Source organism: Carcharodon carcharias, assembly GCF_017639515.1.
Source record: "Carcharodon carcharias isolate sCarCar2 chromosome 33 unlocalized genomic scaffold, sCarCar2.pri SUPER_33_unloc_1, whole genome shotgun sequence".
NCBI lineage: Eukaryota > Metazoa > Chordata > Chondrichthyes > Lamniformes > Lamnidae > Carcharodon > Carcharodon carcharias.
In genome coordinates, this window is record NW_024470690.1 from 3,683,308 (window position 1) to 3,697,990 (window position 14,683).

The 14,683-nt window shown below is 52.5% G+C and overlaps 1 protein-coding gene across 2 annotated transcripts in view; it reads right to left on the minus strand.

Moving 5' to 3' along the window:
- slc25a35 (solute carrier family 25 member 35) overlaps positions 1–14,683 on the minus strand; it is a 45,928-nt gene that overhangs the window by 11,614 nt on the left and 19,631 nt on the right. The window lies entirely within an intron of this gene.

Genomic DNA, 14,683 nt, shown 5'->3' on the forward strand with positions numbered 1-14,683 from the left:
CAGGGGCGATGAGGAAGGACAGGTGGTTCGAGGGATTCCCTTAGTGTCAGTGTAAATTCAGCAGATGTGGCGACCGAACAAAATCCTAGGCTGTTTGTATGATACCTGGCAGCCATGCTGATTCAGGGCACCGCTCTGCTTTTAGCGATGTTTAGGTGATCTCTGTGGAGACTGTGAAGAATATCTCATCGCACGGGGCTTGGAAGGACCAAACGATGGGCGTGAACTAGGAGGTTGTCCACAAGGGTCAGATGGGCTTGCTGCTTGTTGTATTTGCAGATGAGACGATTGGTAGGGTTGTATTTGGACCATCTTTGGAGGCTGAAGCAGGCACTCGAACACATTGGGCATCCTGGTTTTGGGCAGGAGGCTCATGGTGGTGAGGAAAACGCTTCTACTTCTGACATCAATGTAGAATCAGGGAGGGGTGGCCTGGTCGACTGGGACCCTGGAGAGGGCATCGGCTGTGGTTTGTGCTTTCCCTGGCACGTAGGTGGGTTGTATATTGGTACCGCATCAACCGGAGGTGAAATTGTTGAATACAGATGGGCAATCTCTGTGGAACTGAGGAGTGTAATGACAGGCTTGTTTGTTCTGTTTCTGCTCGGAAGGGCAGCTCTATAGGGTACTCAGAAAAGCGCTCGAACTCCCAGGTAACGACGGTGCCTCTTTCTCAACAGTGGCTAACCTTTGTTTGGTTTCCGTCAGGACTCGAAGTGAAGTAGGCAGGTTTTCTATCAGCGTTTATTTGCAGCTGGATGAGAACAACACCGAGGCCCCGGGAGGAAGCGTCAGCAGCGATGCCAGTGGGAAATGTAGTGCACCAGGACGTGCGAGGAGACTGAGCGATCTTTGATAGATTGAAAGGCCTTGATTGGTTCCGCATCCCAGGACCATTGCTGGCCTTTCCGCAGGAGATCTCCCAATGATTCCATGAGTGTGGCCAAGTTAGAGATAAACTTTCCCACCTTGTTTACCATCCCAAGGAAACATTGGGATGTCTATCGGTGATGCAGGTCAGTTGGGGAAACTCAGTAATGGCCTTTGTTTCCCAAGGATCCACCATAATACCAGGCCTTTGGAAGGTGTATCCTAGGAATTTTTTGTTGGCCCTGGCGAACTCACACTTGTTCAACGTGGGGCCTGCTTCCTGGATAGGCTTGAGGACCTCTCTTACCCTATGGTCGTGTTCAGCTCTTGTGGATCCATGTATGAGCATGTCGTCCATATAGCAGGCAACACCTTGTTTGTCCTCAAGGACTGTTGATCTGATACATTGGACTATCTCAACAGCAGGTGAAATGCCAAAAGGGAGGCGGTTAATGCAAAATCGACCAAAGGGCCTGATAAAGGTCGTCAGGAGCCGAGATTACTTGTTCAGGGGTATTTGCCAAAACCCGCTGGTTGCATTGAGCTTCATAAAAAGGATGCTACTGGCGAGCTTGGACAAACTGTCGTCTGCTGACACCATTAGGTGGACTTCCCTCTGCACAGCTTTGTTAAGCTGGGTTAGATCCACACAAAGCTGGAGGTGGCCGCTGGGCTTGGCAACAGTGACCAGCGATCAGGGAAATAATGGCCCTGTGTAACATGTGGTCAAATTCTTCCTTAACTTTCAGCAAGAGGAGGTGCGGCACCCTCCTAGGGGTGAACAGGCACACTGACACGACCTCTGGGAGCAGGGAAATATGATATTCATTCTTCAACTTCCCCAGCCCTTGAAAAAATTGTGGAGATTCCTGATGGAACGTGACCCTGGTATCTGATGAAAGAATCTCATCGACTTTCTGCATGATGCCGAACAGTACACATGGGTTCCTGTGAAGGAGGGAAATGCTTTGGTTTCCAATGTCACCCCTTGTGGAATAGTGTGGCAGTAATCTAATTATGTAGGTTTCTTTGTCCCGCCCCTCGAGTTTCATTGTGGAAGGCGAAAGAGGGATTGTGCGAAGTCATACGAACATGTGAATTAGGAGCAGGAGTAGGCCACTCAGCCCCTTGAGCCTGCTCCACCACTCAATACAATCATGGTTGATCTGTCTGTAACCTCAACCCCACATTCCCGCCTACCCCCAATAACCTTTCACCCCCTTGTTAATCAAGAATCTATCTAGCTCTGTCTTAAAAATATTCAAAGACTCTGCTTCCACTGCCTTTTGAGGAAGAGAGTTCCAAAGACTCTCAATCTCCAAGAGAAAAAAATTCTCCTCATCTGTCTTAAATGAGCGACCCCTTATTTTTAATCAGTGACCCCTAGCTCTAGATTCCCCCACAAGAGGAAACATCCTCTCCACATCCACCCTGTCAAGACCCCTCAGGATCTTAAAGCTTTCAATTAAGTTGCCTCTCACTCTTCTAAACTCCAATGGATACAAGCCTAATCTGTCCAGCCTTTCCTCATAAGACAACCCACCCATTCCAGGTATTGGACTAGTAAACCTTCTCTGACCTGCTTCAAATGCATTTACATCCTTCTTTAAATAAGGAGACCAATACTGTACACAGTGCTCCAGATGTGGTCTCACCAATGCCCTGTACAACTGAAGCATAACCTTCCTACTTTTGTAATCAATTCCTCTCAAAGTAAGTGATAACATTCTATTAGCTTTCCTAATTACCTGCTGTACCTGCACACTAACCTTTTGTGATTCATGCACTAGGACACCCAGATCCCTCTAAATCTCAGAGCTCTGCAATCTCTCACCATTTGGATAACATGCAAAATGAACAATTTCACATTTTCCCACATTACGCTCCATTTGCCAGATCTTTACCCACTCACTTAACCTATCTATATTTTTTGTAGCCTCCTTATGTCCTCTTCACAATTTACTTTCCTACCTATCATTGTGTCATCAGCAAATTTAGCAACCATCCCTTCTATCCCTTCATCCAAATCATTGATTTGAATTGCAAAACATTGAGGCCCCAGTACTGATCCCTGTGGCACACTACTCGTTCCATCCTGCCAACCAGGAAAAGACATTTATGCTAACTCTCTGCTTCTAGTTAGCTAGCCAATCTCCTATCCATGCCAATATGTTACCCACTAAGCCATGAACTTTTATTTTCTGCAATATCCTTTGAAGTGGCACTTTATCAAATGCCTTCTGGAAATCTAAGTACAGCACATCCACCAGTTCCCCTTTATGCGCAGCACATGTGACTCCTTCAAAGAACTCCAATAAATTCATTAAACATGATTTCTCTTTCACAAAACCATGCTGACTCTGCCTGATTGCCTTGAATTTTTCTAAGTGCCCTGCTATAACATCTTTAATAATAGCTTCTAACATTTTCCCTGTGACAGACGTTAGGTTAACTGGCCTATAGTTTCCCGCTTTTTGTCTCCCTCTATTTTTGAATAAAGGAGTGATATTTTCTATTTTCCAATCTAATGGAACATTCCCTGAATCTAGGCAATTTTGGAAAATTTAAAAAAACCAGTGCATCAACTATCTCGCTAGTCACTTCTTTCAAAACCTTCGGGTAAAGTCCATCTTGACCTGGAAATTTGTCAGCCCGCAGCCCCAACAATTAGCTCAATACTGTTAGGAAATAGAGAATGTTTAAGTAAGTTCTATTTGTATTTGTGGGTATAAGGAATGAGTTTTAGCTTTAATGTTTAAGTTTGATTTGTATTTCTGTATTTTGAGTTTTAGTTTCACTTTACAAGGTGCCTGCTTTTCTAATGAGAGTTTTACGATTGTTGCAGCTAAGTTCAACAAAAAAAGAGTAGAGAAACTGGGCTGTTGCCCAGCAACAGGGGTCCAGAGAGGCAGGACCCTCCCACAGACACACACACAGAAGAAACTAGAAACAGCAGTTGATTTGGAAGCTGTTTGAGTTCAGTTGGTTTTGAAAGTAGCTTCCAGGAGCAAAGGGGACAGATAGCCACTCTCAAACTAAAGAAAAGACCCCAAAATCCAGGGGAGTGAAACAGGAGAAAGTGCCAAGCAGACCTTCTAGTCAAAGGAAGGTTTTGGATCTTCTGGCCTCTTGCAAGCTGTTCTCACCTTAAATCTGCTTTCTATAGCTTTTGTCTCTTTAAATCTGTAAAAGTGAAAGTTAAGTGAAATTAATAATGAGGGGCAGATAGAAAGGCTTCAAGCTTCAGGTTTAAAGAGACAAAAGCTGCAGAAAGCAGATTTAAAGTGAGAACAGCTTGCAAGAGGCCAGAAGATCCAAAGAGACAACTGAAGGTCTGTAGCTCTTCGCTATGGGCATGTGAAGCCGTGGTGTACTGTTGACAGCTCAGTCAGTGAGAGTGTGTGCGAGGAAGAATGTGATGATTCAGGGGAGAGGTCCATCGGAAGGAGAATTCGAAACCCTGGAGATGAACCTTTGCAGAAGGCATTTGAGAGAAAGCTTTGGTTTGGGAGAAGATTCTAAAGCGAGTTCTTGGAGAGTGGAGATTGAAAACCCTCGTGTGAAAGACGGAGTTCAGTGAGACTGATTGGCTCACAGTGTGACAAGTGTCTGGGGGAAGCTGAGGAGAGATCCATAGCATCTGGTTGAGGTGGCGTCTGTCACTTGGTTTCAGAGTGTGGTGTGTCTGACCACAGGTTGCCTATTGGTTTACATGGACTGTGTACTTACTGTGAGCATTAGAGTATAAAAAAGCTCTTATAACTTGTGTTATACTTACAAATCTGTATATATCTGTAAATGTATGATTGTGGGTGAAGGAGTATTGTAATATAGTTAATCTTTTCTTGTTTAATAAATGTTTTATTCTTTTGTTAAAAGTTCAATAGCTGACTCCGCTGACTGTTCAGTAGCCCCTCTCCACGTATCTAAACAAACAAATTATAAGTTAGGATCTATCAAGCTGGGTTCCACTCTGGGATCAGGCTTGTCAGGGGTAACCTCAGCTGGGATCATAGCAATACCATTTCCCTGGTGAATGTAATTTTCCTGAGTTCCTCCCTTCCTTCCATTTCCTGGTTTACAGCTATTTCCGGGATGTTACTTGTGTCCTCTATAGTGAAGACTGATGCAAAATACCCACTTAATTCATCCACCATCTCCCTACGTTCCATTATCAATTCCCCAGACACACTCTCTATAGGACCAACTATGTATAATATCAATCTTAAATATCTATAGAAACTCTTATCTGTCTTATTGTTACCAGCTAGCTTCCTCTCAAACTCTAGTTTTCCCTCCTTATTAATTTTTTTGTCACCCTCTGCTGTTCTTTATACTCTTTCCAATCTTCTGATCTGCCATCCACCTTTGTGTAATTATGTTTTTTCTTTAAGTTTGATTCTGTCCTTAACTTTTTTTTAGTTAACCATGGATGGTGGGTCCTCCCCTTGAAATGTTTCTTTCTCATTGGAATGAGAATGAGAATATATTCTGTGTATTCTGAAATATCCCTTTAAATGACTGCCATTGAACTGCAAATGACTTATCCCTTAACCTCATTTGCCAGTTCACTTTAGCTAGCTCTGCTTTCATATCCTCATAATTGCCCTTATTTATGTTTAAAACACTAGTCTTGGACGTACTTGTTTCTCCCTCAAAATCAAGATGATCACTGCTACCTCAAGGTGCCTTCACTAGGAGGTTATCAATTAATCCTATCTCATTGCACAATACCAGGTCTAGTATCGCCTGCTCTCTGGTTGGCTCCAGAATGTGCTGTTCTAAGAAACTATCCCGAAAACATTCTATGAACTCATCTTATCTGCGCTACCTTTGCCCATCTGATTTTTCCAGTCTATATGTAGGTTGAAACCCCATGATTATTGCTGCACCTTTCTGGCAAGCTCCCATTATCTCTTCTTTTATACTCCGTCCTACCATGTGGTGAGAATTAGGGGGTGGGTACACCACTCCAACAAGTGACTTCTTGCCTTTGTCATTCCTCATCTCAACGCAAACCGCTTCTACATCCTGGTTTCCTGAACTTAGTCATGCAAGATGGTCGGCCATTACAGATGGCGCTGTGCCTGTGTCCAGTTTCAAGCAGGCTGGGAACTCTCTGACTTCTAAATCAAGGGACTAGAAGTCCTGGGAATGCCGGCGAACTTCACCGACGAAGTGAGAGATAGGCATTCTTTGCAGGGGGGGGTCCGTTGTTTTCCCCGTTTGTTGGGAGACTCAAAGCCGAGCAGAAACACTGGGAAAGTCCCGTCCTGCCGCATCTGAAAACGCTCAGCGCCCCCGCTGGGCAATCCGGCCATTTTGTGCTGCAGTCCTTGTGCCACAGTGCAGATATTTCAAAATGGCGACCGACCCATTTGCCATCCTTCTGGACCGTTGTGGCGTCCTTCGGCCTGCCCAGAGTTAGGAGTGGTCAGGTGCGAGCGGACGGCCCTCCCTTGAGGCCCCGGGAGACAGGGCGACGGATGATCCGATTCGTGTCCAGCCCCACAAAAGCAGGGAAGGAACCAGCCTGGATTGGTTGCGGAGATTTCTCGCAGCGCATATTTCAGCAGCGACCTCCACGTGGGGGGGTCTTTGAGGCTCGAGAACGGGCAGGGTAGGGGCAGCCCCTGTTCCTGCAGTGCAGTCATCGCTACCTGTGTCCGGCGAGCGTGTCGCCGGGATGCTTGATGAGGCACATTGCCACACTGGGATCACTTGGATTGTGGAGTGTTCGTCCTTTGGCACCAACAATCGGTTAAATTGGTACCGCCAGTGCTGCCACCATGTTGTAGAATGTGCAAGGCCAGGATTATAGCAAAGAAGAGCTGTAAATACTGATACAGACGCACCAGGATATCTACTTAAAAACTACTTTATTTACACTATTTATGGTAGGTGCATAGTGTGTTACAGGGAAGGTACATCTCCCCTCGAGGCTACCTGTTTGCTCCCTGCAGTACCTAGCACCTGACTGCCTGAAGGCTGTGCAATGGTGTGCCGCATTGATTAGCAAATCCATTCTGTTAACCCTTTCTAATACACAAACCCCATGCTATTGACATTATTCTGCACCACACCAGCTGAGCTAACCGCTCGCCCACTTCCGCAGCACCCCCACCCCTGCCCCCGCTTTGTGTTATCTTGCCCATTACAGAATGACAAACCTCCCTCCAGATGGGCTGAGCCCCATTACTAGATTCCGAAGACCTTGAGAGATCTGCATGGGCATCCCGCGGGAGCTCATCATACGCTGTGTGTCAGTATTTACAGGGGGTCCCGGGGAGTGTGTCAGTGTTGACAGGGGCTCCCGGGGAGTGTGTCAGTGTTTACAGGGGGTCCCGGGGAGTGTGTCAGTATTTACAGGGGGTCCACGGGGAGTGTGTCAGTATTTACAGGGGTCCACGGGGAGTGTGTCAGTATTTACAGGGGGTCCCGGGGTGTGTGTCAGTATTTACAGGGGGTCCCGGGGAGTGTGTCAGTATTTACAGGGGGTCCCTGGGGAATGTGTCAGTATTTACAGGGGGTCCCGGGGTGTGTATCAGTATTTACAGGGGGTCCCGGGGTGTGTGTCAGTATTCAGAGGGGGTCCCCAGGGAGTGTGTCAGTATTTACAGGGGGTCCACGGAGAGTGTGACAGTATTTACAGGGGGTCCCCGGGGAGTGTGTCAGTATTTACAGGGGGTCCCCGGGGAGTGTGTCAGTATTTACAGGGGGTCCCCGGGATGTGTGTTAGTATTTACAGGGGGACACGGGGAGTGTGTCAGTATTTACAGGGGGTCCCCAGGGAATGTTTCAGTATTTACAAGGGGTCCTTGGGAATATGTCAGTATTTACAGGGGACACGGGGAGTGTGTCAGTATTTACAGGGGGACACGGGGAGTGTGTCAGTATCTACAGGGGGTCCCCGGGGAGTGTGTCAGTATTTACAGGGGGTCCCCGGGGAGTGTGTCAGTATTTACAGGGGGTCCCCGGGGAGTGTGTCAGTATTTACAGGGGGTCCCGGGGAGTGTGTCAGTATTTATAGGGGGTCCCCGGGGAGTGTGTCAGTATTTACAGGGGGACACGGGGAGTGCGTCAGTACTTACAGGTGGTCCCTGGGGAGTGTGTCAGTATTTACAGGGGGTCCCCGAGGAGTGTGTCAGTATTTACAGGGGGTCCCCAGGGAGTGTGTCATTATTTACAGGTGGTCCCCGGGGAGTGTGTCAGTATTTACAGGGGGACACGGGGAGTGTGTCAGTATTTACAGGGGGTCCCCGAGGAGTGTGTCAGTATTTACAGGGGGTCCCCAGGGAGTGTGTCATTATTTACAGGTGGTCCCCGGGGAGTGTGTCAGTATTTACAGGGGGACACGGGGAGTGTGTCAGTATTTACAGGGGGTCCCCGTGGAGTGTTTCAGTATTTACAAGGGGTCCCTGGGAATATGTCAGTATTTACAGGGGACACGGGGAGTGTGTCAGTATTTACAGGGGGTCCCTGGGGAGTGTGACAATATTTACAGGGGGACACGGGGAGTGTGTAAGTATTTACAGGGGTTCCCCGGGGAGTGTGTCAGTATTTACAGGGGGTCCCGGGGAGTGTGTCGTTTTTACAGGGGGTCCCCGGGGAGTGTGTCAGTATTTACAGGGGGTCCCCGGGGAGTGTGTCAGTATTTACAGGGGGTCCCTGGGGAGTGTGTCAGTATTTACAGGAGGACACGTGGAGTGTGTCAGTATTTACAGGTGATCCCTGGGGAGTGTGTCAGTATTTACAGGGGACACGGGGAGTGTGACAATATTTACAGGGGGATACGGGGAGTGTGTAAGTATTTACAGGGGGACACGGGGAGTGTGTCAGTATTTACAGGGGGACACGGGGAGTGTGTCAGTATTTACAGGGGGTCCCTGGGGAGTGTGTCAGTATTTACAGGGGTTCCCTGGGAGTGTGTCAGTATTTACAGGGGGACACGGAGAGTGTGTCAGTATTTACAGGGGGACACGGAGAGTGTGTCAGTATTTACAGGGGGACACGGGGAGTGTGTCAGTATTTACAGGGGGTCCCTGGGAGTGTGTCAGTATTTACAGGGGGTTCCTGGGGAGTGTAAGTATTTACAGGGGGACACGGGGAATATGTCAGTATTTACAGGGGACACGGGGAGTGTGTCAGTATTTACAGGGGGACACGGGGAGTGTGTCAGTATCTACAGGGGGTCCCCGGGGAGTGTGTCAGTATTTACAGGGGGTCCCCGGGGAGTGTGTCAGTATTTACAGGGGGTCCCCGGGGAGTGTGTCAGTATTTACAGGGGGTCCCGGGGAGTGTGTCAGTATTTATAGGGGGTCCCCGGGGAGTGTGTCAGTATTTACAGGGGGACACGGGGAGTGCGTCAGTACTTACAGGTGGTCCCTGGGGAGTGTGTCAGTATTTACAGGGGGTCCCCGAGGAGTGTGTCAGTATTTACAGGGGGTCCCCAGGGAGTGTGTCATTATTTACAGGTGGTCCCCGGGGAGTGTGTCAGTATTTACAGGGGGACACGGGGAGTGTGTCAGTATTTACAGGTGGTCCCCGGGGAGTGTGTCAGTATTTACAGGGGGACACGGGGAGTGTTTCAGTATTTACAAGGGGTCCCTGGGAATATGTCAGTATTTACAGGGGACACGGGGAGTGTGTCAGTATTTACAGGGGGTCCCTGGGGAGTGTGACAATATTTACAGGGGGACACGGGGAGTGTGTAAGTATTTACAGGGGTTCCCCGGGGAGTGTGTCAGTATTTACAGGGGGTCCCGGGGAGTGTGTCGTTTTTACAGGGGGTCCCCGGGGAGTGTGTCAGTATTTACAGGGGGTCCCCGGGGAGTGTGTCAGTATTTACAGGGGGTCCCTGGGGAGTGTGTCAGTATTTACAGGAGGACACGTGGAGTGTGTCAGTATTTACAGGTGATCCCTGGGGAGTGTGTCAGTATTTACAGGGGACACGGGGAGTGTGACAATATTTACAGGGGGATACGGGGAGTGTGTAAGTATTTACAGGGGGACACGGGGAGTGTGTCAGTATTTACAGGGGGACACGGGGAGTGTGTCAGTATTTACAGGGGGTCCCTGGGGAGTGTGTCAGTATTTACAGGGGTTCCCTGGGAGTGTGTCAGTATTTACAGGGGGACACGGAGAGTGTGTCAGTATTTACAGGGGGACACGGAGAGTGTGTCAGTATTTACAGGGGGACACGGGGAGTGTGTCAGTATTTACAGGGGGTCCCTGGGAGTGTGTCAGTATTTACAGGGGGTTCCTGGGGAGTGTAAGTATTTACAGGGGGACACGGGGAGTGTGTCAGTATTTACAGGGGACATGGGGAGTGTGTCAGTATTTACAGGGGACACGGGGAGTGTGTCAGTATTTACAGGGGGTCCCCGGGGAGTGTGACAATATTTACATGGGGACACGGGGAGTGTGTAAGTATTTACAGGGGGTCCCCGGGGAGTGTGTCAGTATTTACAGGGGGTCCCTGGGGAGTGTGTCAGTATTTACAGGGGGACACGGGGAGTGTGTCAGTATTTACAGGGGGTCCCCGGGGAGTATCTCAGTATTTACAGTTTGGTACTCTGCCTGTATCCCAGGGGCTGTGAGATTTGTTTGGTGTGTGAATGGGCCCTCTCTCTCTAACATTCTTTTCAAAAACCAGCCCAGAATCATCGTGCAGCCTTTAATCTTCTCATTGCTGCACTGTCACAATCTCAGAAAAAACGCCTTGCGGCTTGGAATCGTTTCTTCCTGGTGTTCAGGTCTTCATAATCAGGATGCCTCCAATATCTTTCACGTTGATCTTTGCTAATCTGGTGTGTGTGGGTGCGTTGCCCGGGTTACAGCCTGTCTTCTCTCTCACTCTCATTTCCCTGTCTCCACTCTCTTGTGATATCTGCTATTTTAAACTCACAGGCTGTAGCATCACAGTCTGACTGACTCCGGGCCGCAGTTTCGGTGTCTTCACTCTCCCGAGCACCTCCCTTTAAAATAAAAGCTCAGCTTCTACGGCAACCGAGTTTTGCACAGCAAGATCCCACAAAGAGCCTTGTGATAATGACAGGATAATCCTTTCCTTTTAAACAGCGACGTTGGTTGACGGATAACTGTCGGCCCCAGCACACTGGGGAGAAGGGCCCCTGCTCTCCTCCCAAACACTGGATTTGGGGCCTGCTCTCAAAGGGGCAGACAGCCAGGGCCTCAGTTTAACGCCCCACCTGAGAAACTGCCACTCCAGCGGTTAAAGTGTGGGGCTGGAGTCAGGTATAGGCCCAGACTGAGGAAAGGTACGGCTGGTGCCCTTCCCTAAATGGTGTTAGTGGGCCAGACGGGTTTCTATCGAATCTGACAGCTTCATGGGATCCCTCTGCTGCCACCTGCAAATATTCCCTGCTTATTGAGGAGGCGGAGTGTGAAGTGTGGTTGAAATCGGAGCTGAATCCTGTTGGAGGGCAGCAGTCCGCTTATCACAGGCTCGGCGGGCCTCAGTTGGTCGCACTTTCCCCAGAGCAAACGGGTTGTGGAGTCGAATCCCACTGCAGAGATTCAATCCCATAAACCACCAACATCCTGGGGGTTACCATTGACCAGACACTGAACTGGACTAGCCAGATAAATACTGTGGCTACAGGAGCAGGTCAGAGGCTGGGAATCCTCCCCGGCACCTCACCTCCCTGGACCACACTCCCCGGCACCTCACCTCCCTGGACCACACTCCCCGGCACCTCACCTCCCTGGGTCACACTCCCCGGCACCTCATCTCCCTGGGTCACACTCCCCGGCACCTCATCTCCCTGGGTCACACTCCCCGGCACCTCATCTCCCTGGGTCACACTCCCCGGCACCTCATCTCCCTGGGTCACACTCCCCGGCACCTCATCTCCCTGGGTCACACTCCCCGGCACCTCATCTCCCTGGGTCACACTCCCCGGCACCTCATCTCCCTGGACCACACTCCCCGGCACCTCATCTCCCGGGACCACACTCCCCAGTGCCTCATCTCCCTGGGTCACACTCCCCAGTGCCTCATCTCCCTGGACCACACTCCCCGGCACCTCATCTCCCTGGACCACACTCCCCGGCACCTCATCTCCCTGGGTCACACTCCCCAGCACCTCATCTCCCTGGGTCACACTCCCCAGCACCTCATCTCCCTGGGTCACACTCCCCAGTGCCTCATCTCCCTGGGTCACACTCCCCAGTGCCTCATCTCCCTGGACCACACTCCCCGGCACCTCATCTCCCTGGGTCACACTCCCCGGCACCTCATCTCCCTGGGTCACACTCCCCAGCACCTCATCTCCCTGGGTCACACTCCCCAGCACCTCACCTCCCTGGGTCACACTCCCCAGCGCCTCACCTCCCTGGGTCACACTCCCCAGTGCCTCATCTCCCTGGACCACACTCCCCAGTGCCTCATCTCCCTGGACCACACTCCCCAGTGCCTCATCTCCCTGGGTCACACTCCCCGGCACCTCATCTCCCTGGGTCACACTCCCCAGTGCCTCATCTCCCTGGACCACACTCCCCAGTGCCTCATCTCCCTGGACCACACTCCCCGGCACCTCATCTCCCTGGGTCACACTCCCCGGCACCTCACCTCCCTGGGTCACACTCCCCAGTGCCTCATCTCCCTGGACCACACTCCCCAGTGCCTCATCTCCCTGGACCACACTCCCCGGCACCTCATCTCCCTGGGTCACACTCCCCAGTGCCTCACCTCCCTGAGCCACACTCCCCAGCACCTCACCTCCCTGGGTCACACTCCCCGGCACCTCATCTCCCTGGGTCACACTCCCCAGTGCCTCATCTCCCTGGGTCACACTCCCCAGTGCCTCATCTCCCTGGACCACACTCCCCAGTGCCTCATCTCCCTGGACCACACTCCCCGGCACCTCATCTCCCTGGGTCACACTCCCCAGTGCCTCACCTCCCTGAGCCACACTCCCCAGCACCTCACCTCCCTGGGTCACACTCCCCGGCACCTCATCTCCCTGGGTCACACTCCCCGGCACCTCATCTCCCTGGGTCACACTCCCCAGTGCCTCATCTCCCTGGGTCACACTCCCCGGCACCTCATCTCCCTGGGTCACACTCCCCGGCACCTCATCTCCCTGGGTCACACTCCCCGGCGCCTCATCTCCCTGGGTCACAATCCCCAGTGCCTCATCTCCCTGGACCACACTCCCCGGCACCTCATCTCCCTGGACCACACTCCCCGGCGCCTCATCTCCCTGGACCACACTCCCCAGTGCCTCATCTCCCGGGACCACACTCCCCAGTGCCTCATCTCTCGGGACCACACTCCCCAGTGCCTCATCTCCCTGGACCACACTCCCCAGCGCCTCATCTCCCTGGGTCACACTCCCCAGCACCTCATCTCCCTGGGTCACACTCCCCAGCACCTCACCTCCCTGGGTCACACTCCCCAGCACCTCACCTCCCTGGGTCACACTCCCCAGTGCCTCATCTCCCTGGACCACACTCCCCAGTGCCTCATCTCCCTGGACCACACTCCCCAGTGCCTCATCTCCCTGGGTCACACTCCCCGGCACCTCATCTCCCTGGGTCACACTCCCCGGCACCTCATCTCCCTGGGTCACACTCCCCAGCGCCTCACCTCCCTGGGTCACACTCCCCAGTGCCTCATCTCCCTGGACCACACTCCCCAGTGCCTCATCTCCCTGGACCACACTCCCCAGTGCCTCATCTCCCTGGACCACACTCCCCAGTGCCTCATCTCCCTGGACCACACTCCCCGGCACCTCATCTCCCTGGGTCACACTCCCCGGCACCTCACCTCCCTGGGTCACACTCCCCGGCGCCTCACCTCCCTGGGTCACACTCCCCAGTGCCTCATCTCCCTGGACCACACTCCCCAGTGCCTCATCTCCCTGGACCACACTCGCCGGCACCTCATCTCCCTGGGTCACACTCGCCGGCACCTCATCTCCCTGGGTCACACTCCCCGGCACCTCATCTCCCTGGGTCACACTCCCCAGCGCCTCACCTCCCTGAGCCACACTCCCCAGCACCTCACCTCCTTGGGTCACACTCCCCGGCACCTCATCTCCCTGGGTCACACTCCCCGGCACCTCATCTCCCTGGGTCACACTCCCCAGTGCCTCATCTCCCTGGGTCTCACTCCCCAGTGCCTCATCTCCCTGGGTCACACTCCCCGGCACCTCATCTCCCTGGGTCACACTCCCCGGCACCTCATCTCCCTGGGTCACACTCCCCGGCGCCTCATCTCCCTGGGTCACACTCCCCAGTGCCTCATCTCCCTGGGTCACACTCCCCGGCGCCTCATCTCCCTGGACCACACTCCCCGGCACCTCATCTCCCTGGACCACACTCCCCGGCACCTCATCTCCCTGGACCACACTCCCCGGCACCTCATCTCCCTGGACCACACTCCCCGGCACCTCATCTCCCTGGGTCACACTCCCCGGCACCTCACCTCCCTGGGTCACACTCCCCAGCGCCTCATCTCCCTGGACCACACTCCCCAGCGCCTCATCTCCCTGGACCACACTCCCCGGCACCTCATCTCCCTGGGTCACACTCCCCAGTGCCTCACCTCTCTGAGCCACACTCCCCAGTGCCTCATCTCCCTGGGTCACACTCCCCGGCTCCTCATCTCCCTGGGTCACACTCCCCGGCTCCTCATCTCCCTGGGTCACACTCCCCAGCGCCTCATCTCCCTGGACCACACTCCCCGGCACCTCATCTCCCTGGACCACACTCCCCGGCACCTCATCTCCCTGGACCACACTCCCCGGCACCTCATCTCCCTGGACCACACTCCCCGGCACCTCAT